General features: G+C 51.5%; 1 long non-coding RNA gene across 2 annotated transcripts in view; it reads right to left on the reverse strand.

Moving 5' to 3' along the window:
* Window positions 1–22,712, reverse strand: part of LOC111560801 — an 82,159-nt gene extending 59,447 nt beyond the window's left edge. For both annotated transcript variants that reach the window (XR_002742862.2, XR_006599042.1), the window contains exon 1: window positions 22,624–22,712. This is a non-coding gene — a long non-coding RNA (uncharacterized LOC111560801). The remainder of the gene's footprint in view (window positions 1–22,623) is intronic.
* Window positions 22,713–26,127: the final 3,415 nt, after the last annotated feature.

Consider the following 26,127-nt stretch of genomic DNA (forward strand, 5'->3'; position numbering starts at 1 on the left):
AGCGGAGGGGAGGGCGCTGCACAGGGAGCCCGGGTTCAAGACCAGGCCCTGGAATCGGCAGCTGTGGGACAGTCAGCCTGTCCCACTTCCTTTGTATACCTTCCTTATGCAAAACGTGGAGGGCCTGGGCTGCCCCAGACCCAGACCAGCTACATATCGGATTTGCCTCAAAAGAAAACAAAACAAAACAGATTCTTGGGCCGCACCCCTAGAGATTCCAATTCAGTAAGTCAGAGGTAAGTCCATAATCCCTATTCCCTAACCCCTGGCCAACCGGGTGGTTCGGGCACAACGGGTCCACAGAGGGGTGCTTGGAAAGCTCCCAGCGACATGCTTCCGTCAGACATCATTTTCTTCAGTACTTCTTTACCTCCTCCGGAAGGCCCTCCCAGATTTACCCGCCCCATCTGCCACCTCCAGTGCTCATCACTCTTGGCCCTGCCTCCTCGCCCACGCTCATCTACCGCTCGCAAAAGGCATTTAGTCATTTGTGCATGTGTGTGCGTGTGTGCGTGTGTGTGTGTCCTCTGTGAATTCAGCGAGGTGAACCTCCCATGCGGCGTAGAGGAAGGCACTCGGCACTGGAGCCAGTTCGAAGCTGCGCTCGGCTGCCCGAGGTTGGGTTGGGTGACCCGGGGGAAGCGCCTCAACCTCTCCAAGCCTCCAGCTCCACATCTCTTAGATGAGCCTAAACAGACGTGACCTCGGGGGGCTGCCATGGGCCCCCCTGAGCTGAAGCATGCAAGCCCTTAGCACAGGGCTTGGTGGGAGGGGGCAGTCAGAGGCCCCTGAAGGGCCCCAGAGGGCCCCTGACTTGATGGGTTGCCATATGGGAGATTTGGACACCTGCCACCCAGCGTGTGCCTGTAGTCAGAGGACTCAGGCAAGCGTGGGTCCTCCACAAAGAACAGGTGAGGTTCAGAGTCCTCAAAGAACCTTTCGAATGACCCTCAGAGCTGTCCTGCAGAAGACAGAATTCCCCGCAAACAGTTCAATAGAAGAGACAGGAGCGGCGGGGCTGCTGACAGAGGCGGCCAGGGTTAAGGGGATCGGAAAGGGTCATGAGCGTCTGTGATAGCAGGCGGTGCTCGTGCCCCAGACCTAAAGAGGCTGGGGCAGACGGCATTGCCAGAACCCAGAGGGAAAGTTGGAGATGTGGAAGAGGGGCCACCCCGCTAGAGCACAGTCACAGAGGGAGGTGGTCATTCCCGGAGCCACAGCATCACAGCAGAGAGAAGCAAATGACATAGAGATCAATCTTTCTCCTCCCACTTTCCCTTCTCATTCTGGTGCCTTCCATTGCCAAGCCAGAGGCACAGGCAGCCCCTAGAGGTCCCCCTCCTGGGGCTCAGAGAAGGGCAGAGAGAGTTTTGCAGGTTACACGGGGGGGGGGGGGGGGGAGACAACTCGGGCAGCCCAGTGATCTCCCAGCTCCTCCACACCCCCACCCACCCTCTCCACTCTGCAGGGTCCGGGGGGACGTGCCTGACACAGCCATCCAAAGACAGGGCTTCAGCCCCTTCTCTGCCACCAACACACAGGAGGATGTGTTGGTCCCCGTGTCAGGCCCCGGCCTCCTCATCCATAACCCAAAGGGGCTAAACGAGCCATCCCCTTCCAGTCCTGACCTGACGTTTTCCTCCCCTGCCCTTTTCTAGAATACAGGCCCGCTCGACAGGAAAACGGGCTTGGAGAAGCAGGGAGCTTAGCAAATGGAAAATTAATTCTGGGCGGTAAAGAGCAGAGGCTGTTGTTTGTGATGTATAACTTACTCTTTGTGTCAAACTGTGTACTGTGAATATCAGTGGGATGGCAAGAAAACCGAGATCTATTGCTTGGAGTTGAATCTGTTGGAGCGGGGAGAGGGAGGGGGAGGAAGACTACAACTTTAATCACAGGCCCAACTCGAGATGTCAAGCTGCTCTCGGGTGTGTTAGTAAAATGATGTTGTATTACAGGCTTCCCAGACAGCGCCCCACACTGCAGCTTTATCTGCCCAGCCGTAAATTAGCACACCTACTTTACGCTCTTCAGGTAAAACCAGTAATTTAGCTGAAACACACACACGCACGCACAGGGGTTTGGGCGGGAGAGGGGGGAGCTGGGGGGAGGGGGGCTGCTCCCCTTGAGCAGGGAAGAGCTACAAATGTGCAAACCGGGATGAAACTGACGCCTCGGCTGCACCTCCTGTCATTAGCGTGTGGGCTCCTGGTGCAAACCCCGGAGCCAGCCCACCTTCCCTTCTACCTGCCTCGGTGCCTCCCCCCCACCACCACCACCCCTTTTCGCCATGAACCGTAAATTACATGCTGACACCTTTAATTTGTGCAAAGTATGCCTGGCTGCGCCTGGCATCAGCAGCCGGCTGCTATAATAAGGTCAATCTATATTCATTGTCGCAGAACTTGATGTGCCAGATAACACAGGGAGGCAGCGCTGTGGTGGCTTCTCTGGGCTGGGGGGGTGGGGCGGGGGTGCCCGCTGCTGCTCAGCGCCGCCTGGCACCAGTTGGTTCATCACTTATGCATGGCATGAGCGATGTTATGATTTAGCTAATCACCATCAGTTATTCATCCTACGGCTGCCTGGAGACGGCCGCTGTGCGCGCCTGCCCGCCTGCACCAGGGAGGGAGGCCCCCACCCACGAACACCACGGAGAGGCCACACGGTGGGTCTGACTGTCCTTTCTGGGTAGTGGTCCCCGGCAGTCGATGCTTCCAGATCATAGATCCCCTCGCCTCGCGGAGAAGCTATTGGGTGGGGGGTGGGGGGATGCTCCGCGGACAGGGGCACGAACGTAGAATGTCTCTGTGTCCTGGGGCCCAGCCAGGGAGGGGTCACACAGCATGAGCCCAGGCACTGAAGTCACAGGGTCCTGGGTTCGAATCTCCCAGCGCTGCCTCTTGTAAGCTATGAGAGCTTCGTCAAGTCACGTGACCTCTCTCTGGGCCGGATGGAGAGGCAACTCCAATCCCGGCAGGGAGAATATAATATGGATATGGTTCCTGGTGTGTCCACACATAGCAGGCGCTCGGCCAACGACGGCTCCCATTATCAGAGCCCTAGTGGGTCCGTCACATGTGTCGTTGGATGTACGTGCACTTTCAAGTGGGGAATCCAGACCCAAAAGTTTCCTAAAGGACGGGGCTGGCACCAATGGGTAAGCCCATTTGGAGACAGACCCCACTTGCATGGGGTTGGGTTGTGACACCTCCCAGATCCTGAAATGTTGAAGCTGAAGAAGATTCGATCCACGGCTGGGGAGGGTCATGGGGGCAGGAGTGGAGCAACACAGGCTGGAGGCAACAAATGAAACATAAGCAGTCCCAGAAAATAGAGGTGACGGGACATGAGATGGGCCACCCAGACCCCGCCTACTAGCAATGGGGAACGGAAGGCAGAATGGAACCTGATAGGTCCAAGGGGGTCCAGCAGTGAGCTGGGGTCCCAGTTGGCCTTGCGCTTTCATAGCTCTGCCCGCTGCCTCTGAGGACAACTGACCGTCGGTCTCCCAGGGGCTGCCTGTGGGATGACGGGGATCCTCTCCCCTCTGTGTGGTGCTTAGTTAGGGGTGCACAACATGAGCTCCCCACATGGCTGTGAGCAGTGGGAGGCACAAGATTGAATTCAAAGGCCTCTGGCTGATCCCAGTTTCCTTATTTGCACAACGGGGCCAATAGCCTCTGCCCCTCAGGGCGGACGAGGAGATTAAGTGAGCCCAAGTGTGCACCTGCGAGGGCCAGATGAGGACCCTTTTCCCTCCGATCAACAAGCGGAGGGTCTAAAGAGGGGATCACATGAGTCCAGGGACCCCCAAGCCTCAGGATAAACGGTCTGTGATCTGGAATCATGCCCTCTCACCCTGTTTCCTCCCCCCAGGAAGGCCCTTCCTTCTCACACTGGCAGGGCCAGCCCGTCCTCCCAGGTCCTAGTCACATCCTGCTTCCTCCAAAAAGCCCTTTGTCCCTCCTGAGCGTCAGGAATGGCTGCCCCTGCCCGCAGCCCCACCCTTCCTGACGGCAGGTCCCTTGGTGATCCGGCCCCAGATAAGAAAGATGTCGTGGGGAGGTGAGCTATTATGTATGGGCTAAGCAGCCTCTGGGGGTCCCCACTGCTCATCTGCAAAATGGACAGGCAAAGGTGGCTTCGGGTGCCCTTGGTGTCCCCAGGCACCCCAGGGCTAGGACCAGGGGGCAGTGGGCATCTCCCTGGAAACCAGCGCCGCTGGGTTGAATTCTGCCCCCTCTTGATAGGATGAGGAAAAAAATGCAAGATTCTCTCCCACGGAGGCTGGGGCACTGAGGTCCCTTCCCGGGGCCAAGAGGAATCACCTGCTGCTGGGCCCACGCCCGCCCCCTCCCCATCTCTGGCCGGTGCCCTCTACTCCCGCCGCAGGCCAGCACCGGGCGCACCTCCACCCCTCTCCCCGCACCTCACTATTACCCACGCACCTGTGCCGCGAGCGCCTGCCAAGACGGGGCGCTGCCAATGTTCAATCGACCTCGAAAAGCGTCGCATCTCTTACCAGGAAAACTTGGACAGAGCGGAGGGCGGGGCCTGCCCGGGGAAGCAGGGCCATCAGCCTCCCACCGCCACCTGGTGGGTTCGCCTGGCTGGATGCTCCCCCCCATCCGCCCCCCGCCAGACCCGAGGGCCACCAGACCAGGCCTAGGGCTGGGCCCCCATCCCAAACATCCTTATCGTCCACTAGCAAGCGACTGTGACGCCGCTTTGCTGCTGAGGAACCAGAAGCAAGAGAGGCGTGGGGCTGGTGTATCCTTCACGGGGCGGGCTCTAAGCATCACATAGAAACAGGGGTTTCCAGCCCCCCTCCCTTAGCGCCAGGGAGGCGGGGCCTGTCATCGCCGACACCCCGTTCCCTCGATATCTCTTCTGAATGTCTTGCCCTGACAGATACCTGGTTGTCCCCACACACACCCCTGCCCCGGCGCCTCCCCAGGGGAGACTGTTTTCTCTTCCGTGTCCCACACCGCCTGGGGCCCGCCTGGGGCCACACCGCCTGGGGCCTGGAGGGGAGGTGGGTGTCCTCTTATCCGCCCTCTCCCTCCAAAAGCCCCAGCTCCTCTGAATCCTATGCCAAGTGACGTTACCTGTCACCACTATCCTAGCGGCAGGGCCATCCGCTGCCCCCTGGGTCGCTCCCCTCATTCACTGCAGGCTTACCCGCCACCCTGGCCCGCTGGCTTCCTCTCCAGCCCCACTGGGCGACCTCACGTCCACTTGGAGGATCCGTCCAACACTGAGGCCTCTCTGTTCCTCCACCTGGCCGGCTCCAACCATCTGACCCACCCCACGGCCATGGGCATCACACCCTGACCTTACCATCTACACAATCTCCACCTCAAGCACCCCACCTGGTCACCACCTGCCACTGGCTAACCTTCCAGATCCCACTCCCCCCAGCCTCACGGGGCCCCCAGGCCACCAACCACCGCCGTCCCAGGACCAATGCCCATCTGCTGCCCTCCTGTCCACCCTTCACAAATCCTTCTCCTCTCTTCCTTCTTTGCACTTCGAAGCCATGCCCAGCCTCAGCTGCGTCCATCCATGCACCTGCATGATGCCTGTGCCCACGCCGAACACGGCTGGAGAGAAAGCAAACAGCCTTTCCTCATGGCCTCAAGTCTCAGTCACTACCGTGGCACAACCACCTTGGCAAGTACGACCCCGTTCTCCCAAACAAATGTCTTACCCTTTCTCCTCTCCACATGCCCCTCGCCACTCCCACCCTCGGTGGCCTCATGCTTTGCTCTGAAGATAGCAGCAGTCAGAGAGAACTCCCTCGTCGTCCCATCGGGAAACTGACCCCGGCTCTCTCCTTCCTCCCTCCCGATGAGCGGACGAAGGTCACTGCTCTGCCCAAGGCCACCTGTTCCACCTGGGGCCAGGATCCCACCTCCCTCGCCTGCTCCAAGACCTGGGTGTCCCCTCTTGCCGCACCCCATCTTGTCCCCGTCCACCAGGTCACCCCCAGCAGGATGCGCATGCCCTAGAATCTCCTATAATGAACACCAAGCTCCACTCACCGCCACGCCTCTCCCCGGCTCCCATTCTGGTTTTCCCGCTCCCCTTCACTGCAGAACGTGCCAAAGAATGGTCTGTGGCTCCTGCCTCCTTTTCTCACTGGGCATTCGGGGCCCACAGCTAGATCCCCGCCTGCGTGCCCCCCGGCTGGGAAGGGATGGGCAGTGGAATGTGGCTAGCGGCCTAGAGCAGGAGGAAGGACAGCTCGGGGGGCACAGAAAAGACCCTAACTGTGATGGGCCTCGGGCTCAATCAAAGTTGGCCATTTCCTGGAGCAGTCTTCAGATTCGTGTCTTAGAAAGGATGTTCTGGTGTCACTGGGTGGGGTGGGCTGGAGGCCCAGAGAGGAGACCAGTTAGGAGATCACGGGAGGGTCCGGGTGAGAAATCAGGAAGGCCTGAGTTAGCCAGACTGGGGAGACAGAGGAGGAGTGGAGACTCATTGTCAGGGCTAAGAGGCTAAGCATGTCCAGGGTCAGGTACAGATTTCCCTCGGTCTGGAATGCTCCCCAATACCCACTACGTGCTCCTTATCACTAGTGTTTTCCCATCACGAAACTGACTGCACCGGGTGACCCTGGACTGGTGACCATCTCTCTCCTCCACCGGCTGGGGGCACCTTACCCTCAGCCCCGCCATCACCTGGGCCTCACTGCCAGCATGAGGTAGGTGCTCAGTGCACGTTCAAGGAAAGGGTGGACCACACAGAGGTGAGGCCAGCTAGAGGGGAGCAAAGGGCCAGACTGTGGAGGTTTAGGTGCCAAGCTCAGACCTTACGCCCTCGGTACCAGGGAGACCCCGGAGGGTTCTGGGTACAGAAGTGGCACCGCCAGCCGTGTGTGTGAGAGAAGCCCATCAGGCAGCTGTGGGAGATGAATCTGAATAGGGCGAGACTAGAGGAGAGGACCTGTCCCGGGCCAGCTCTGATACTCCAGGCAAGAGGGGTGAGGCCTGATCTTGGAAAGAAGAGAGAAGAAAGGCCAGCCTTAGAAATACCAAGGAGGGAAGAGTGGCGAGGCAGGTGGATAAGGTGGAACAGCTAAGTGGTGACTTAGGTAGCTGGATAGATGGGGCCGTGGGTGGGGTGGGCTGTAATGAACTCCACATTGGACGTATTGAGTTTAAGGTCACTGTGGAGCATTCTGGGGAGAAATGCACTAGATGGGTAGCTGGATACTCAAGTGTGATGCTCAGGATGGGGCCCGGGACTAGAGATAGAAATTGGGGAACCATCTGCCAGGAGAGGCAGGGACCACAATGGCGTGAAGGTCGGGGAGTCACCTGGAAAGGTCACGTTGAGGGAAAAGAACAGTGGTTCCAGGACAGAGCCATGGAGACTGCCGACCTTTGAAGGTCAGCAGAGGGAAAGGACCTACAAAGAGACAGATGAGGAAAGGAATCAGGGAAAACCAGGACGGAGTGGTATCCCAGACGTCAAGGAAGAAGGTTCAGGAAGGACTGGGGGTCATGAGGTCAGTAGCAGCAGCAGGTCTGGCCTTCATGGGTTTGGCTGTCTGGGGGGGGGGGGGGCCCTGGTGACCTTCGCCCAAAGCATTCCCATCGAATTGGGGACATGGAGGGAGTCACAATGCTCTGGCCTGAGGAATATGGAGTCCGCTCAGTTCGTTAGTTACGTGTTTTGTTATCATTGTTACACCTCCTTCTTCCAGAAAGGAGAAACTTCTCAACTATAAAGTACAATGAACACAATAAATCAAAAGATACAGCGTAAAGGACCTAGAACTGGGGCAGACGTCCTGTGCTGGTCAAAACAAGTTAGGTGTACTTGCCTCTCGTATAGCCAGCAAGCTGTTAAAATAGGAAACTAAAATTCCTGTGCGGATACATACACAAAAGAATCGAAAGCTGGTTGGGGCGCCTGGGGGGCTCAGTCGGTTAAGCGTCCGACTCCGGCTCAGGTCATGATCGCACAGTGCATGGGTTCGAGCCCCACGTCAGGCTCCGTGCTGACAGCTCGGAGGCCGGAGCCTGCTTCAGATTCTGTGCCTCCCTCTCCCTCTGCTCCTCCCCTGCTCGCACTCTGTCTCAAAAATAAATAAACATAAAAAAAAAAAACTAAAAAGAAAAACAATAATTGAAAGCTGGGACTTGAATAGATATCTGTACATCCAAGTCCATACAGCGAACACAACGGCCCCCAAAAACCGGAAACAACACAAGCGGCCGCCGACAGATGAAGGGAGAAACGACATGCGGTACGCACCTCCAGTGGAATTTTATCCAGCCCTTAAAAGGAAGGCTATTCTGACACGTGCTGCAACGCAGAAGAATCTGGAAGGCATCACGCTAAGTGAAACAAAGTCAGTCGCAAGAGAGCAAATGGTATCTGATTCCACTCACACGAGGTACCGCGACTGGTCAAATTCATAGAGACAGAAAGTAGGGTGGCCAGAGCCAGGGGTGGGGGGAGCGGGGAGCTGGTGCTTAATGGCGACAGAGTTTCGGCTGGGGAAGATGAAAAGAGTTCTAGAGACGGATGGTTGCACACAATGAGTGTACCGAACTCTGCCACTAAACTGCACGCTTAAAAATGGTTAAAACGGGGTGGCTCAGTCGGTTGAGCGGCCGACTTCGGCTCAGGTCATGATCTCGCGGTCTGTGAGTTCGAGCCCCGCGTCGGGCTCTGTGCTGACAGCTCAGAGCCTGGAGCCTGTTTCAGATTCTGTGTCTCCCTCTCTCTGCCCCTCCCCCCCGTTCATGCTCTGTCTCTCTCTGTCTCAAAAATAAATAAAAGTTAAAAAAAAATGGTTAAAATGGCAAGTTTTATGTTGTGTATATTTTACCACAATAAAAAAAAAAAAACGCACAAGGAGGAGAAAAACGTATATGACAGTGTGGGCTCATAAAATGACTAGGAGTGAGCATTTCATTATGTTCTGAGCTTCCTGGTAACCAAGGCATAAAGGGAAACTTTTGAGCCTTGATGTTTAGTCCATGGAAAAAATGACTACCACAAGAGATTTCAAGTCCGCCCGCCCCCATCCCTGGCCAGGACTGGATCGTAGCAGGCATCGGCCTCAGAGAGCCTTACGAGAGGCATCAATAGCATAAAAGGCAACGACGAATGCTGACGATGTCCGGAGACATATTCGTTACCCGACCATTTCCGGCGGTGAGTCTTGAAGAAACGTGAGAAGAACACCAATAAGACTTCATTCGAGAAAAGCCTCTCCGGTGGGAATGAAGTTCATAAGGTCTAAATGTGAAGATTCCCAAGAGGGCACTTAGTAGTGGCTATAGGATCTCCAAGGGGAGGGGCCTCAGGAGGTAGCTGGTAATTTGCTGCCCAGCTCGGTGGAGAGGTCCACTCGGTGCAGGTGAGGTCCGAGCGTCACCAGCACAGAGAGGGTGTCCAAAGCCACGGGCAGGAATGCAATGGTCAGGGGGGTCATGGAGGGCAAGAAATGCTGCCTCGTGATCACCCCCATTTCCCCAGGGCCCACCCAAGTCTGGAGTTCTCAGCGCGGGAGCAAGAACTCATGCCCTCTGACTTTCTGTCAGCCTACGCCACTGCCCCAGGGCACTTCTCCGCTCAGGAGAAGGAACACAGTGCTGGACATCAGAAGCCTTGGGTCAGAGTCTCACGTCAGCACTACTGACTTACACACCTTCTTGCAACCTCAGGACCCCCAGCTGTAAATGGTGACAAAAATTTCTCAGGGCCGCCCCGTCTCCCTCGCGAGGTTATTGGGAGCAAAAGGGGGGGCTGGAGAGGGCTTTTGCCTGTGCCTACCCCATTTTCTCTCCCCCCCTCCACCATCCCACATAGATACCAGTCCACATGGAAACAGAGGAGCCCCTAGGCAAAGGTGCTCCAGAAAGTCTCCTTCGTGGCTTCCTGCTGCCACGGGTCGCCTACCTGGATAGTCAGGACCTGCCCCTGGCTGGGATATCTGCTATGATGAGCCACACGATAGCAGAACGGCACTGGTAACCCACTGATACACTTGGGTGATGGCGTTTCTGGGCCTTGAAGCCGATTGTAGCTATCGAGGCAACGGGGAGACCCTACACCAAGCAGGGGAGGCCGGGAGGTTGGGCAGGAGCGTGGGAAGCTGCTACATGCTGTGAACATCTCACACCAAGAGGACCAGAAGTCAGTTGCATGTAGACAGGCTCCACTCCCCCCCCCCACCAAAGTAGGTTTGGGAGACAGAGAAGCTTGACGATAGGCAGCAGGTAGGTGGAACCCTTTCAAAGGGAAACTTGAAATTAAAACGATTAGAGCCTTTCACAGCGAGATGGCCGCTGGGCATTGAGAAGGGGCCAGGGAAGATCTGAGAAGGTCTGGGGGTTCCCACACGTTCCAGAATTCGCACTGCACCCAGCTGCCCAGGCCAGGCCTGGGTGGGACCCATACTGTGTGTGGCCCGGGGCGCTTGACAGAGGACGGTCTGCAGAGAGCGGCCTTGCATCGGGTTGGAGGGACGCGCTGGCAGGGCCCTCTCAGACACATCATCTCTTAAAACCGCAGCCTGGATGGCTGTGCTCAGCAATCATGTGTTTAAAAAGCAATAAGACTAAATGCTTTTCCGTTTCCCCTTTGAGAGACCATGTATGATAAATGATAGGCAATTTCATGGTTGGAGTTTCAATTTCCGAAAATATTAGTGCTATTCCCCAAGCTCCACTTCCGAGATAAATTCTTTTTGGCAGCCTCCTCCGTTGTCTCCTAATTCCCTGATTCTGAATATATTTGGAAGTCTGGTGTAAATTTCATCAGCTCAGCCCCAGCTTCCACCTGTCTGGTGCACACTGGAAAGGCTGTAACCCACCTGCCACTTTTTCAGCTTCTCTGACATTTGCTTCAAGTCAATGGATATTATTAAGCACCTCCTGTGTTCCCAGCCCTGTGGCGTTAGTGCGGTGGTTGTAGGGAAGCTACAATCAACCATTGCATCAACGAACATTCGTGGCGCAGATAGTCTCTTCAAGCTCAAAGCAACAACATGAACTCTCCGATGCCTCTCCAATACTTCAAGCTTGTTTCACACTATATCTCCATTTCGTTGTCGGGAAAACTGAGGCTCACGGCTAACCCAGTAAAATCAGAATAGACTGGTCAATAGCCGGGGCAGGATGAGAGACAGAAGTGAACGTTTACTGGGATCCAACAATGCCCGTCCAACCCTCTTAGGCAGGGGCCTAAGCTCTGTCTCCTCACAAAACTCAAGGTAGGCGTTATTATCCCCATTTTGCAGATGTGGAAACTGAGGCTCAGAAGAGATAAGCAGCTCACCCAAGGATTCTCATTCTACTGGCCCACATTGCCTCTCCTGATGTCACGAGGCCAGATGGTGTCCCAACAGACATCTGCAAATCCCGGAGTGCCCGTGTTTAAAGACCTCAAAGCAACAAGCCAGACAGCAGGGGACTAATTGACCTTCCTCACTACCTCCTGCCTGCCCTAACCCTAGGCTCCCTCTTAAATTTCTCAGGCTGGTGTCCTCAGTTTGTCATCAGCACTTAGACCCATACTGTCCTTCTCTTATATTGTCATCCTCTATTCTCAACCCTCTCTGTCATAGGTCATCTTAGATCCATGTGACAATCTCTTTCCTCACCACCACTTACTCACCCTCCAGAGGGGATACGTCACGCCCAGGATGGCATTTCCTTCTCCTGCAATCCCATAGATCCTTACCAAAAGACAGGGCACGGAGCAGATATTCCAAACTCTTAAGGAAAGCACTGGGGCAAGATGAGAATAAATCTCTCAGAATGGAGCAAATGGAATGAACTGGAACAGAATGTAATAGAATAGAACCAGGAAGAGTAGTATGATATGGATAGAAAGCAGTAGAAAGGGGAAGAAAAAAAAAAACAGAATAGACTAGAAGAGCATGGAACAGAATAAAAAGAGGAAGCAGACAAAACACACTGAACTAGACCAGGACACGTTGGAACAGAATCAACCAGGATGGAACAGACTAGGTCAGGACAGATTGGAACAAGGTAGAAAAGAATAGGACAGGAGAGAATGGTGTTCACCAGACTAAAACGGAATGGAACAGACTCAAATAGGTGTGAACAGACAAGAGCACAGTAGCCAGTAACAGGGCTATAGCCAAATGTTATGTAACTGGATGAAATAAAGTTTATTCCGTTCATTTAACACAAATTTATCGAGGGCTGATCTATGCTAGGTAACAAGTAGACGTGGTCCCTACCCTCACAGAACACACTGTCTGGAGAAAAGGACCCAAAAAAAGAGACATAAGTAAGCAGTAATAAATACATAATTACAAATCACGAGCTTCCACGAAACACCATGAAAAGAAAGGGCAGGTGGCCATGATGAAGAATAACATTAATATGAAAGCAATAATATTAATAAGGAGGAGGTCAGGAAAACGGAGACCTCAAAATGAGGAGGAGACAGAGACATTTGAAGAACCAAGGAAAAGCATTCTGGGCAGAGGGAACAGTATGTACGGAGGCCCTGAGACCGGAAAGTGTTTGGCCTGTTCCGGGAACTGAGCGTTCGGTGTGAACAGAGATCAGGGTGACAGGCATAGGGTGATGGGAGAGGCAGGGGAGAGACAGGCAGGGGTCGATGGCACAGGGCCGGAGTGGGAAGGGCAGTTTGGATTTCATCCTAAGTACAGCGAGAAGCCTCGCAAGGGAGCCACAGGATCTGTGGTATGTCTCATACTTCCTCCTTGGCTGGTGTAGAGAAATGGATTAGGGCATCTACCATGGTCGTCCACTCAGTGGTGATGGTGGCTTGGCACAGAGGGACAGTGGCACCAGAACGGGAGAGACGCGGCCGGCTGGCCAAATATTCTGAAGGTAAACACGGATGCAGGAGTTGCTGACGTCTGGGACATGGGTCTGGCAGAAAGGGGAATCGCAAGGAAGCCCTGGGGCTCCCGGTTTGGTCCTTCTACTTCCTGAGATGAAGCGCAGGAGACATGTTCTGGGAAGGAAAAATCACGTTTCCTTGCGGGAATCCTAAGGTTCAGAGGCTTGGGTCGCGTCCAAATAAAGATGACAAGTAGATGTGGAAATACAGGCCTGGAGCTCCGAGGAGGATCCGAGCTGGAGATATCAATTGAGGAGGTGTCAGCATATAAATGCCGTGCAATGCCTTGGGATTAGATAAAATCATACATGCAATAGTGCGACGCAGAACTTCATCGAAGTGCGCTCCGTGGATTACCGGCATCAGCATCCCTCAGGGCGCTTGTGGAACGTACAAATCTCCGGGCCCCCGGGCCACGCAGACGGATCTCTAGGGGTGGGGCTCAGAAGTCCTCACGTTTGGCAACCACCCCGGAGTGTCTGCATGCAGCTAGCGTGTGCGAGACACTGGCCTAGGGAGAGAACAGAGGGCGGACGGAGAAACGCGGGCATTTGCACGTCAGGCAGAAGCCTAGCAAAGGCACCAGTAAAGGAGCAGCCGGAGAAACAGGAGGAAAATCGGGAGAGAATGGGTGTCTCGGAGGCCGAGAGAGGAGGCAGTGTCAGGCCCCGGGGGTCCATGGAGCCCGACTCAGTCACGCAGGGGGAGCACAGGACATTTACGTGAGATGGGGCCACACGCACCCCTCCAGGCCATGCCGGGCCCAGCCAGGGTGGAACAGGGCAGGAACTGAGCGGGCCGGAGGAGGACACTTTGACAGCAAAGTGGGGGAGCGGAATGGATGACAGCAAGGTCTGTTATCCCTCTCCCACCCCCGAGGAACCACCCTGACGCCCCATCTCCTTCCCCAGGCATGTTCCCCGCCCCCCCCCATCTCTCTCCTCTTTTCCCAGAGCAGTTCCCAGGCTGTAGCCACCGATAGAGGTGTTAAAGGACCCACAGCCACCTGTGTCCCCAGGCCTCGCCTCCAGGAGCGAATTGCTAAAGCTACAATTTCCCCCGCACACAGCAGGTTGGGAAGGCAGCCACTTTGTGGCCAGAGGACCTTCCTGGCCTCCCACAGGGCATCCCGGCCACTCTCCCAGCAGCTGCCCGGTGGACCCAGAGCCCCGATTCTCAATAGGGTAAGGTGATGACATGGGCACCTTTGGAAAGACACATTCAACTTTCATATTCATACAACAGAAACTGAAAACCCAGTGCTTTCATAACGCAAACCTCAAAAAGCAAGCCAACAACATTTCCTTGTTGGTGAGGCTTCTGGAAACAAAACAGAGATGTTCCAACGGGGGAGAAACCCCTGGCGGGGGGGCGGGGGGGAGTCTTTCAGAATCAAAGTGGGTGAGATGTTTATGTTTTTCAAAAGGTTAAATGATATTGGAAGGCAGTGACCGAGTGAGGCCCACCCTCGCTTTCCCCCAGGTCGGAATTTGATTCTGTTATGAATGCACTCCTCCAGCCCACGCCCGTGAGGGGCCACACACACCTCGGAAGACCTGAGGAGCCCCCGTCATCCATCTGGAGGCAAATTCTTGGCAAGGAGCAGCCGGGAGAGACTTCACACAAGTCCCTGAACCTCTCAAGAAGAATCTACAGCAGCAGAGGGATTTTCCCCAGGAGAGCAAATGACAACACAGCGCCTGTTTGTTTTCGATGCAGGAAGGAGCCAGAACATCTGCTCCAAGAAGCCACTTGAAAGATAATCAGGCAGCAGTGTTGGCAAAACAGCTGTGTGGCAGGCAGGGAAGGGGGTGGCCAGGAGTAGGGAGGGGAGGGGAGGGGGAAGGAGGGAAGCTCAGCCCAGAGCTAGGAGCAGCCACCCACCCAGGAACCCTGCCGCCTACTGGGAAAACCCCTGGCCCAGCCCTGGCCCTGCCCACCGAGCTCAGGGGGGACCTTCCGCCCTGCTGAGAGCAGCTCACGTGGGGACCCCGCTCTGCCGAGAGCCCCCGATTGTCCTCATGGAGAAACACGGGGATTGTTCCAGGTTTCCCAAGGATCCAACTCAATTTCTAGGATGGGACGGACAACGTCGAATGTTTCCTACATCTGTGATCCTGGAAAGCAGTGAGGGTGAAGGAAACCCCACCTTCGCCCCCTTTTTGTTCCAGAAAAGGCCATTGCAGTTCCCCAGCATCCTTCCCCATGTGACTTAGACGAGACTCACTATGCCCCCTTGTTAGCTGGCCACAGAGCAGACACAGATCCTCCGACTTCCCATTCTTTGTCTTCCAAGTGATGAGCTGTACTGTTTTGTCCCGACTGGTCAAATGGAACACAGGGCTTAGTAACGAAACAGTTCGAGTTCTTCTCGTTTGCCCACACCCCGGATTTGAAGCCTCCTCAGCCAGAACACAACCCTTCCTGAATGCCTTTCTGCTGGACTCAGGGAAAAGCATTCTCTTGTCCCCTGTGCCTTCAGGTCAAGTCCCTCCTGACTGAAGTCTTCGGTTGCTCTTTATCGACAGGATTTGAAGGTCCTCTGGATCACCTCCTGCAGGCCAGCTTGCCCGGTGCCTGAAGTGATGTCACAAGATTAAGAGCTGAAATGAAACTCCGAAGACTCAGGGTTCTGTCTGCCACTCACCCAGGGGACACAGAAGCAAATCACTACTCAATATGCACATCTTGGGAATAGAGCTCGGCAGGGTTTGGTTTGACAAACATTAGGGACAGGGCCAGGTAGGGTAGGGGGTCCCTCAGCCCCCGTGCCTGCTCCCTTTTCTTTCCAAAAAATGTTAAAGTAGCCCGCAGAAAGGCAATAAAAGGTGACCAGAGAAACAAAAAACAGAGACAAGAAACAGAGGACAAAAGGCTAAATTACAAACTTAAACTTTGACGGAGCGATAATTCAATTAAATGCAAATGGTCTGTGTACATCAGTTAAAGGACAACGATTAGCAGAGTGAACTAAGAGTTATCACCCGACCAAACGTGGCTACAACACATGCACTTCAAATGTGGTGTAGGCAGGTTGAAAGCAACAGAAAGGAAAAAGATAATCATGCAAACACTAATCAAAGGAAAACAAGAGTAGCTATATGAGCAGTCAGTTAAAGCAGGCTTCAGAGGGGCGCCTGGGTGGCGCAGTCGGTTAAGCGTCCGACTTCAGCCAGGTCACGATCGCGCGGTCCGTGAGTTCGAGCCCCGCGTCGGGCGGTCCGTGAGTTCGAGCCCCGCGTCGGGCTCTGGGCTGATGGCTCAGAGCCTGGAGCCTGTTTCCGATTCTGTGTCTCCCTCTCTCTCTGCCCCTCCCCCGTTCATGCTCTGTCTCTCTCTGTCCCAAAAATAAATAAACGTTGAAAAAAAAAAATTAAAAAAAAAAAAAGCAGGTTTCAGAGTAAAGAAAATTACCAGAGACAGAGAGGGACATTGTATAATGATAAAAGAATCAATCCACCAAGAAGACTTGGAAATCCTAAATGTGACTTCATCAAGCGACAATGATGCAAAATATGCGAAGCAGAAGCTGCTAGAACTAAAAGGAGAAATAGTCATCTCCACAATGATAATTAGAGACTTAAATATCCCTCTCAACAATTTTTACACAACTAGACAGAAAATAAGCAAGGATATAAAAGAACTCACCACATCAACCATCAGGTTCTCATCAACTTTTATAGAACATTCCACCCAACAATAGTAAATTATACACTATTTTCAAGTGCCCACAGAACATACACCAATACTAAAACAGATGATTTCCCAGGGTATAGAACAATCCTCAAGTCTAAAAACAATTGAAATCGTGCAGAGTGTGTTCTCCAACCACAATGGAATCAAATGAGAAATTAGTAACAGAAAGATCTCCAAACACTTTAAACCAACCCATGGGTCAAAGAGGAAGTCTCAAGGGAAATTTAAAAGCACGGTGAACTGAACGAAAATGAAAATAGAACGTATCACAATTTGTGGAACACAGCTAATGCCAAGCTGAAAAGGGAAATTTATAGCACTAAGTGCACACATTAGAAAAGAGGAAAAATTTCAAATCACTCATCTAAGCTCCTGCCTTAGAACCTCAAGAAAGAAGAGCAAAATAAACCCAAAGCAGAACAAAGGAAACAAAGATAGGAGTAAACCTGATGAAAATGAAAACAGAAAAATGGAGAAAATTGATGAAACACAGAGGTGGTTCTTTAAAAAGATCAATAGAATTGAGGGGCGCCTGGGTGGCGCAGTCGGTTAAGCGTCCGACTTCAGCCAGGTCACGATCTCGCGGTCCGGGAGTTCGAGCCCCGCGTCGGGCTCTGGGCTGATGGCTCGGAGCCTGGAGCCTGTTTCCGATTCTCTGTCTCCCTCTCTCTCTGCCCCTCCCCCGTTCATGCTCTGTCTCTCTCTGTCCCAAAAATAAATAAACGTTGAAAAAAAAAATTTAAAAAAAAAAAGATCAATAGAATTGACAAATTTCTAGAAAAGCTTACAAAGAAGAAAAAGAAAAAAACATAAATCACCAATATCAGAAATGAAAAAAAGGATACCACTACAGACCCTGCAGACATCAAAAGCATAGTAAGGAACACTACAAGTCTACACACATAAATTTGACAACTTAGATGAAATGGGCTAATTCCTTTAACAATACAAACTACCATAATTCATTCAATATTTAATAGATCATTTGAATAGTCCTACAATCTGTAATTATTTGAGAAAACTGAATTCATGATTTTAAAAATTCCAAAAAAGAAATCTCCAGACCCAGATGGGTTTACAGGAGAATTTTAGTAAATGTTCAAAGAAGAATTGACACGAATTCTACACAATTTCTTCTGGAAAAAAAAAAAAGAAAGAGGAGGGAACTTTCCTATTCTTTTATGAAACACTTCCAAAATACCAAAATAGACAAAGATACAATTACCCTTTATGAATACGGATGTAAACATCGCAAACAAAATATTAGTCAAATAGAATTCAGCAACAAGTAAAAGGAATTATACACCATGATCAAATGTGGTTTATTCCAGAGTGCACACTGGCTCAGTATTTGAAAGTGAATCAATGTAGTCAACCTTATTAACAGATGAATAAGAAAAGTTACATGATCATATAATTTGATGCAGAAAAAGGATTTGATGAAATTCAACAACAGTGAAAAATAAGAATAGAACGGTAACTTCCTCAGTTTGATGAAAAGCATTTACAAAACACCTTTGGTTAACATACCTAATGGTGAAAGATTGAATCCTTTCCCTGTAAGACTGAGAACAGGCAAGGTTATCTGTGCTCACCACTCTTACTCAACACAGCTCTGAAAGCTTTAGCCAGTGCAATAACACAAGAAAAAGGAAATAAAAAGCAGACAAATAAAAACTGCCTCTCTGTACAAACAACATGATTGTTTACATAGAAAGTCTCGAGGACTCTATAAAACCAACCAATAAGAAAACCTTCCAGTGCTAATCAGTGCCCTAGTGTCACAGGATACAAGATAAATATACAAAAACTATTACACGTCTATGTACTAGCAATGAACACATAGACACCAGAATTAGAAATACAATACCACTTACAGTTGCTCTCCCAAAATGGGATACTTGGAGTGTAAACATAATAAAACATACACGGGAGTTACGTGCTGAAAAAGCTGTACACTGTGAGTGAAAGCAATCAAAGATCTAAATAAATGGAGAAACATACGGTATTCATGAATAGGAAGGCTCACCATAGAAATATTGCCAATTCTTCCAAACTGATTACAGATTTAACATAATTCCTAATTCGAAATCACAGCAAGATTTTTTGTAGACAACATTATTCTAAAATTTATAGGGAAAGACAAAAAAAAAACCCACAAAAGTAGCTAAGACAGTTTTTTAAAAAGAATAAAGTGGAAGGAATCAGACTTCAGATGTATATGGCCACTGTAATCAACACTGAATAGTTATGGTGGAGGGAGAGCCACACAGATCCATAGAACAGATCAGAGAATCCAGAAACAGACCCACACGGATATGCGCAACCGATTTTGATAAGAAAGCAAAAGCAGTTCGATGCAGTAAAGGTAGCCTTTTCGAGAGCTGGTGTTGGAGCAGCTGGTCGCCCTTAGGCTTGCTGGAGTAGCCTCTAGATTCTCCGGTGTATTTACAGAATCTGGATAATGCACGAAGCAAAAAAGAATGTAAGAAGTCCAAGAGGATTAAGTTGCCCTACAACATTAAGGGGCAGAAGGAAGAAGCGGGATGAAGGAGAGAGACACAGAAAAGCCTGGTGTTGAAGAGTGTCGATGGAACACCGCGAAATGTGTGTAGATGGGGAGAGGCCATGGAGCCGCTACAGGGCTACGAGGATGGAAGGAGACACAACAGGATTTTAAGGAGACTCATAAAGTGGCTCTCCTTTAACGCCCTGTAAGAGATCCGGTAAAGATTGAAGTCCGTTTTATTTTTCTAGGCTGTATTTGTAATGTGACGGCACGGTGAGACAGGACCCTGTGGGCCTCGACCTTCTACTAGAGTTACACGCTCTTCACGTTTCTTTCTCCTTCAGTCGAGGAGCCATGGACAACATGGGCAACACCCCTCCAGGCTGGACCTAGACCCTTACACCCACCCACCTGCAAATCACGCTCCCACTCACCTCTTCCCGGTCCATTAGGGTGGCACATAGACATCCAGTTGGCAGTGGGGAGCCCTTTCTTTGAAATATTAGGGAAAGGGGTGCCTGGGTGTGGCTGAGTCAGTTAAGCATCTGACTCTTGGTTTGGGCTCAGGTCATGATCTCACAGTTCACGGATTCAAGCCCCGTATCAGACTCTGGGCTGACAGAGCCTGCTTGGGATACTCTCTCCCTTTTTCTCTGCCCCTCCCCCTACTCATTTGCTCGCTCTCTCTCTCTCTCTCTCTCTCTCTCCCTCAAAAATAAGTAAATAGGGCCCCTGGGTGGCTCAGTCAGTTAAGCGTCTGACTCTGTTTTGGCTCAGGTCATGATCTCATAGTTTGTGAGTTCAAGCCCCACGTGGGGCTCCGTGCTGACAGCTCAGAGCCTGCTTAAGATTCTCTCTCTCCCTCTCTCTCTGTCCCTCCCCCTCTCACTCTCTCTGTCTCTCTCTCAAAAATAAATAAACAAAATTTAAAAATTTTAGGGGCGCCTGGGTGGCTCAGTCAGTTAAGCATCCGACTTCAGCTCAGGTCATGGTCATGCGGTCTGTGAGTTCGAGCCCCATGCCGGGCTCTGTGCTGACAGCTCGGAGCCGGGAGCCTGCTTCCGATTCTGTGTCTCCTTCTCTCTCTGCATCTCCTCCACTCTCACTCTCTCTTTCTCTCTCTCTCTCTCAAAAGTAAATAAGCATTTAAAAAATTTTTTAAACTTTAAAAAATGTTAGGGATTAAAAAGTGACCAAAGAGTGCTTTAGGCAGGCCAGTTGGGTAGTGATGTGCAGAATATGTTGATGAGGGAAGAGCTCAAGCGCCTGTCCAAGCTGTCACCCTGGCACAGAGTATGTTCTCAGTAAATATTTGATTGGCCCAAGAGTCACCTAACGTGGGCTAGAATGAAGGCGACAGAAACGGAAAGGAATTGACAGAACCGAATGTGGGGCCCTTGGAGGGGACATGACCGTGAGATCTCAGGCACTGGAGACCGGAGAGACCTTGGACTGCAATAAGGGGGGAGACCAGGAGTGGACGGATGACCACAGGGTGGGATCCTCTGAGCATGTGGCGCTGTTCAGCTGTCCGAATAAAGCTGTCCAGCGGGTAGTGAACATGGCATTCTGGGGTCCAAGATGCAGCACGGTGAGGGGGGATCCTTCCCACCAAGGTGACCTCTGGAGCAATGGAAGCAGAATGAGAAAGGGCCTGGTAAACCACACAGCCCCCTTTGCTCTCTGTGAAGGAGAAGTTTCTAGTCCTGGACCCATGTCCTTCTAACACCCATACCCCCTCTTTCAGCCCCTCCTCTCCCCAGGGGAACAAGGCACCCAGGGGGCCAAATACAAATGTTCCTCACGATGACGTCTGTGCCCGACTGCCAAGCTTCCTGACTCTCCTGCACCTGGATACCCCAGCCGTCCACCGCCACCCTTCCCCACTCCTTTCCCTCCCTGGGTTCTCCCCCTCCTCCGTTGTCCTCTCTGCTCTCTGCTGCCTGCACCCTCCCGCCTCACCCCCATCTCTGTTCTCGCCTTTCAGCGGCTCTCCGCTCCTGCCCGTCCTCCCCTTCTGCTCTCTCTGTGCTCACACAAACCAGCACATGTGAATCTTAAGAGACCAAGAACTAACTCAGGGAGACTCATGGAAAGGGCCCTACCTGACTGGCGTCCGCGGGCCTCCTTGGCCACCTTCGGCGGGTGATATATTACAGAAATACATTAAGGGGCCGTCCCGCTGACAGCAAGCTAAGGTGCTATGTCAAGGTAGCAGCCCTGGGATGATGTACGGCCCCCATAGATCAGGACACCATCGCTCTCATTGCACTCCAGCACCGCATGTCAGAGCGCCGCGGGGGCGTGATGGACGGTGGGGATCCATCACCGGCCGGCCGGCCATTCCCAGAACAACACTCATATCCAGAGGTGATTTAGGGGCAGCGCTGGGATACCTCCCAAGATGCACACACAGCAAAAGTGGACTCTTTTCTTTGTACTGAGAGGAGTTCAGGGAGAGAAACACTTGTAGAGTGTAGCTCCAAGGTCAAGGGTTTGAGAACCAGACAGAGCCGGGTTCAAATCCTGGCTCCTCCACCGAAAAGCTGTGGGACCTTTGGGCCCGTTTTCCTCCCTCCCTGAGGTCATTGCCTTGTGTATAACATGGAGGTCATAATACTATCCTCCCAGGATTTAAGGGAAGCTCAAATTAAATAATACAGGTAAAACACACAGCGCAGAGCCAGGTCCCGGGCCCTGGGAACACCACCCGGACCTGTCCAGTGGGCACACAGCAGGAGCTGCAAGCCGCAGCCTCCCACATATTCTCTTCCTTCACCTTTTACCTTTTACCTTCACCTCCCTCCCTGATGGCTCCGCAGCCCGTGGAGGAGGTCCTGAGGACCCCCGCTCAAGTCAGCCACCCAGCCCGTGTTTCAGGATTGCCCACCAATCCTCTCCCCATTCATTCTCCATTCAGTCAATAGGTGTTGAGCACCCACTAGGCGCCAGACCCTGTTCTGGGCACGGGGGACACAGAGTGAATGAAACAGATGAAAACACCTGCCATCACGTGTCAATATCATCAAGTCCTTCCATCAGGTAACCCGTCTGTGTAGGGGCAGTAGCCTTGCCGGAAGGCCCTGGGAGCCCGGCCTTGACCCATACAGACTAGATGACTGTGACTTTTACCTGTGCAAAGAGAATGGTGCCCTCATGACAGCTTTCAAGGGGACCATAGCTATTCCCTCAGCGGGTCCTAAGTGGCTGAAGCCCAGACGTGGATGGTGAGTTACCTAAGGTCACACAAGGAGCATGAGGGTGAATCAAGGCTGGAACTCAACCATCTCAGAACTTTCAAGTTTGGGGCGCCTGGGCGGCTCGGTCGGTTAAGCAGCTGACTCTTGATTTCAGCTCAGCTCTTGATCTCACGGTTTGCGGGTTCGAGACCCGAGTCGGCCTCCGCACTGGCAGTGTGGGGCCTGCTTGCGATTCTCTCTCCCTCGTCTCTCCGTCCCCACCCACCCTGCTCACACTTGCATGCTCCCTCTCTCTCTCTTAAAATAAATAAATAAGCTTAAAAAAAAAAAAAGAATTTTAAAGCTTACCTTTAGATCCCAATGCACACCAGGCGAATTCCCCGTTTCACAGGTAGAGGAGCCGCTTGATTCGTACTCTTAGGAAAATTCAGCCTCCCTGGAGAGAGAAGATACAGGTGCATGAAGAATTAGAACTTACATCACGTTTGCATGGGGTACTTCCTTCATCCTCACAGGGCCCCGAGAGGCAAGCATTGTGATCCCATTTTATAGGTGGGAGGACTGAGGGCAGGAAATCCAGTAACAGACCATGTCACTCCTGCCTCTTCCCCACACCACATCCAGAGGAGTAGAAACCTGAGATTCGCCACACACACACATGCACACACACACACACAAACGCACACACACACACACACACAGCTTTAACATTCCATGGTAAGCATATTCCCATATTATTAAATACTTTTTGATATATGCCTTTAAAAATGTATTCTCCTGGGGCACCCGGGTGGCTCAGTCGGTTGAGCGTCCCACTTCGGCTCAGGCCATGATCTCGCAGTTTGTGGGTTCGAGCCCCGCATTGGGCTCTGTGCTGACAGCACAGAGGCTGGAGCCCGCTTCGAGTTCTGTGTCTCTCCCTCTCTCTGCCCCTCCCCCACTTGTGCTCTGTCTCTCTCTGTCTCTCAAAAATAAAAAAATGTAGGGGCGCCTGGGTGGCACAGTCGGTTAAGCGTCCGACTTCAGCCAGGTCACGATCTCGCGGTCCATGAGTTAGAGCCCCGCGTCGGGCTCTGGGCTGATGGCTCGGAGCCTGGAGCCTGTTTCCGATTCTGTGTCTCCCTCTCTCTCTGCCCCTCCCCCGTTCATGCTCTGTCTCTCTCTGTCCCAAAAATAAATAAACGTTGAAAAAAAAAATTTTTTTTAAAATAAAAAATAAAAAATAAAAAAATGTAAAAAAAAATTTTTTTAATGTATTCTCCAACAGAAATACACACTATTTTATCAAGGCTTTGTTGCCATACGTCGTAATTATTTCTAATATTCAGATCTGATAAATAATATCGTGATGAATATTCTGATACCGTCTCCGCGGTTTCCTTCCAATAGATGGCGAGAAATAACACCGGTGAGTCAAAACTGCGAAAACTGTTGAAATTCTTCCACGCAGATTGCTGCCAATTTATGTTCCCATTTCGTCACATGGTCACTAACATTTCTGCAACTGCCCTCAGCAGCAGCAGCAATCTTAACAATTGGGCAGGTAAAAAAAAAAAAAATGGAATCTTGCCTTATTATGCATTTCTTTGCCCAATAGTAAAATTAAAATTTTTTCATACGTTAGCCCTTTGTATGTCTTATTTTGTGAATGTTCTTTGCCAATTTTTCTACTGGGATGTTAGGCCTTTTTTTTTTTTTTTTTTTTAGGCTTTCTGAAAGCTCTTTGTATACTAAGGCCATTAACCTTTTGCCATATCTGTTTTTCCAAATATTTTTCTCAGTTTGTCATTTCCTTTTTTTATTTTTGTACTTTCTTTTTTAATATATAGGTGGAGTTTGGGGTAGGCAATTGCTTTAGTCATTTCTCCAATTGTTTCTAAGCTTAAATAGGTGTCACCCCCACACTAATTTAAGGGATTTTTTTTAATGTTTATTTATTTTTGAAAGAGAGAGAGAGGGTGTGTGAGCAGGAGAGGGGCAGAGAGAGAAGGAGACACAGAATCCGAAGCAAACTCCAGGCTCTGAGCTGTCAGCGCAGAGCCCAATGCGGGGCTCGATCGAGCTCACGGACCTCGAGATCATGACCTGAGCCGAAGTCGGATGCTCAACCGACTGAGCCACCCAGGCGCCCCGCCCCCATACTAATTTAAATGTCCACTTATGTTTTCTTCTATCGTTATGGGGCTTCTTTTGTCTAATGCTATAATGACCTGAAATTTCCTTTAGAAAAAGGTTAAGATCTACAGTGATTATCTCCCAAGTAGCCCATTTCCTCAACACCAGTTGTCGATCTGACCCTTTCCTATTCATTTGTAATGCTTCCGTCTATCTCGTGTTGCTTTTCTACCCATAGTCAAGTTGGTTTTACAGTTATCAGTTATGTGCTATTGATGCCGGCTGGTCCAGGAGCCAACATCATGCTGTACAACCGGCGTACCTTTAAAATATGATTGAATATTGTTAAAGCAAATCGCTTCTCAGGTTCTTAAGAAGACTTCAGCTATTTTGAGGTTGCCATTCTTTCAGACTCATTTCAGAGCTGTCTTTTCAAATTACCAAAAGTTTCCATTGAGATTCTTATTGGGGTTTTGCCAGATCCACGTACTAATTCAGGGAAGAAGAACGTCTTTTCGTTGTTCCTTTTTCCCAGTCAAAACCCGGGTGCATTCTCCACTTACTCAAAAGTTTTCTTACGCCGAACTAATAAAGTTGTGTGGCTTTCTTCATGAAAGTTTCACATAATCCTCAGTGAGAGTCATTCAGAGGTAGATCGTGGTTTTGTTTGCTTCTATCTTCAACCTGGTCATGGTGGGTATGTGAGGAATTGAGTTTTGTGTATTTATCCTGTGTATCAGGGAGGAGAATATACTCAGTAGCAATGTTCCCAGGGATTATTCACAGGAACATTGATAAGAGCAGAAGAGCCGTGATCTCCAGGGACCCAGTCCATCCCTCACTGTGGGCGTGGGGACGACCCACAGGCACAGGGAGGCCTGGCTCTCAGGTCTTCCAGCAAACTCTAAAGTGCTGTACGCACACCTTATTCTGCCTTTTAACCTCGGCGTGAGGCCAAAAGAAGCTGCTGGTGGATCAGGCTCTTTCTGTGTGTGAGCAGGGACCAAGGCCACGCTGCTGGCCAGCAGAGCCCGTATCCACACTGAGGCTGCCTGTGTCCCTCCCTGGCCGCCCTCAAACCACACACGCTGAGAACAAGGAGAGACAAGGATCATGGAATGCGTGGGCCGGCCAGAGACTTGCTCCTGGGAAGGGCTGCAGGCAGGAAAGGCTTCCACCCTTGGGCACTACCTGCGGTGGAAATGTTGGGTGCCTACCTGGGCCCAGCCCTCTGCTCCCGCCCACACCCCCTTTGGACCGTGGAACTTTTGCATCTGCATTTTGCTGAAGCGCACATTTATACACTCTGATGAAAGAGTCTATTGGGCAGAGGAAGTGGAAAACTTGGGGCCTGATTCACACTTACCAATACTCAGAAAGTCCCCAAAACAGCCCCCGTGATGGGGATCTACCCAACACCCCCCCAGCTTCCCCAGCTGCCTTGTGATGGACGTCCCAGTTTGCTAATGGTGGCCACATGGAAGGTACGGCCACAGGGAGCCCTGTGGAACAGCCCTTCTTACTGCAGCCATAAAGGCTCATATTTCAACAGAGACTTGGATCCCAGATGTCAGCTACACCACAGGTTTTCAAGTGCTTTTTGAGCAATGGAAATCTTTTTCTAATTAGAAACCCTCATGAAACCCCAGTCTTCAGAACAGATATAAGTGGAACTGTCTTCAGTTGGATTGGGGTAAAACGCCTTGAATGCTCCTACACGCGCGCGCGCACACACAC

The sequence above is a fragment of the Felis catus genome, chromosome B3, assembly GCF_018350175.1.
Source record: "Felis catus isolate Fca126 chromosome B3, F.catus_Fca126_mat1.0, whole genome shotgun sequence".
Classification (NCBI taxonomy): Eukaryota; Metazoa; Chordata; class Mammalia; order Carnivora; family Felidae; genus Felis; species Felis catus.